The following is a 1,737-nucleotide window of genomic DNA, read 5'->3' on the forward strand; positions in this document are numbered from 1 at the left end:
CTGCTTTTGGAATATTGATATTCCTTGGGAAAAAATAGTGGAGTTATCACAATAATAATTTGTGTATAATTTCATAACTGTAAAATCCGGAATAGAAAATATGCCTTTACCTACCTTCCATAACTTGATTGTTCTGTCATTTGTCGACAAAAGAAAAAGAGCACCATTAGATGACTGGCACCACCTAATTTTGTTAATTTTCTCCTCAATTTCCAAGCTCTTCAGATAGTCAAACTGTATTAAACCAAGGGAGTACACGTTTTCAATATTTAAGTCTAGAAAGCTTTTAGCATGTACTCCCAATAATCATTATGTTTATGTCTACCACAAACGAAACATAAATACCTCAGGTTGTGGCTCTGAAACTCTGTTTTATAACGAAACTCAGGATGCCTATTGATTGGATAATCCATCTTCTCTAGATCTCTTCGATGTCCAACATGCTACATATTATAAAACAGTATGACAAAGTGTGAGAACAGAACACCGGAGAATCACAGTAAGTGAAACAAGCAGGTTCAGAAATATTAAAAAGAAAAATGGTCAGAGAACGTACGTCTTGAGTGTCAGTCCTTTCAAACAAAACCACCCAACCCCCACGATCACCGGTAGCAAGGTGATCGCCATTTCTATTGAATTCAATTGCAGATATGATATCAACTGAAAAAGAAACAATGGCATGTAAATGAAGTGAAAAGAGAAGCAGAACATGTAGGACATATAAGTACCAAGTATATCGCGCCCGCAACTATTTTCTTCACACAATCAGACTCATCAAGCAAAGTGCATCATGGAAAAGCTCTTCAAAATTTTCTATTTAATCATGCTTAGAGTTGAGGCCAATGCAAGGAAGGCATCATGAAGAGCAAAACTAATAATAGCCCATCCCAAGATGGTTCACAAAGAAATTATGGTTCTTACTGGATCAAAACCTCATCGAACTGTCACTTGCATGGCTAGACTCCTAAGTAAGACCATCCGATTAATGCATGAAACTAGTTTTACTTCCATGTTAGTCCATAAATAACACCCTAAAGTTAAAGAGCATCAGTTACGCAGGCAAACTCAGTCTCTTACCACAAAGGACTTGCTTAGTACATTTTTTACATGGTGCACCACCCTCCAAGACCAGGAACCTAGTAATTATTTCAATCTACAGTTCATTGAATTCCTTCTTCAGACTTTCAGTAAATAAAATCTAATCTCAACTTAATTACTGAACTCAACCAATAATTAGTTAATTCCAGAACACAAAAAATTCTTCATTGCTTCACATCACACTTTGAGAAGCTATACAGTGCATGAAGCTAGACCTAGATCTTAACATTATACACTAATCTAACAATATATATTACCAATTTAAACAATGGAAAAATAAATAGCAACGGAAAAAAAAGATTATTAGCTATAAGGATTAAAAAACAATAAAATTCGATAATTCTTTAGCACTGAGACAAAATCAACACTAAGAGAAACCAAATCGAAAAAATCCAAATAGCACACCTTCCTGAATTTCCTCTCCGGTCGTCCGTTCTCTGAACACCTGAGAGAACTTCCAGTCAAGCGGTATTTCCCACTTTTAAAGAAACAATGGAATACCTTTGGAGCTTCTGAGAGATTAGAGAACAGTTTTGTAACCCAAGTGTATTTCCCACTTTTCATAACGAGAGCCAATCTGTTGTTAATGCTCTCATGGGTCTTCTTCTGCATTAAAAAACCATCATCAACAACATAAAA

The 1,737-nt window shown here is 35.5% G+C and overlaps 1 long non-coding RNA gene across 1 annotated transcript; it reads right to left on the minus strand.

Moving 5' to 3' along the window:
* Positions 1-355: 355 nt before the first annotated feature.
* Positions 356-1,534, minus strand: LOC121218232 (uncharacterized). Its single transcript, XR_005914409.1, has 3 exons — positions 1,504-1,534; positions 557-660; positions 356-443 (listed from the first exon to the last, which is right to left on the minus strand). It is a non-coding gene; the product is annotated as an uncharacterized lncRNA (long non-coding RNA).
* Positions 1,535-1,737: the final 203 nt, after the last annotated feature.

Source organism: Gossypium hirsutum, chromosome D06, assembly GCF_007990345.1.
Source record: "Gossypium hirsutum isolate 1008001.06 chromosome D06, Gossypium_hirsutum_v2.1, whole genome shotgun sequence".
Taxonomy (NCBI): Eukaryota; Viridiplantae; Streptophyta; class Magnoliopsida; order Malvales; family Malvaceae; genus Gossypium; species Gossypium hirsutum.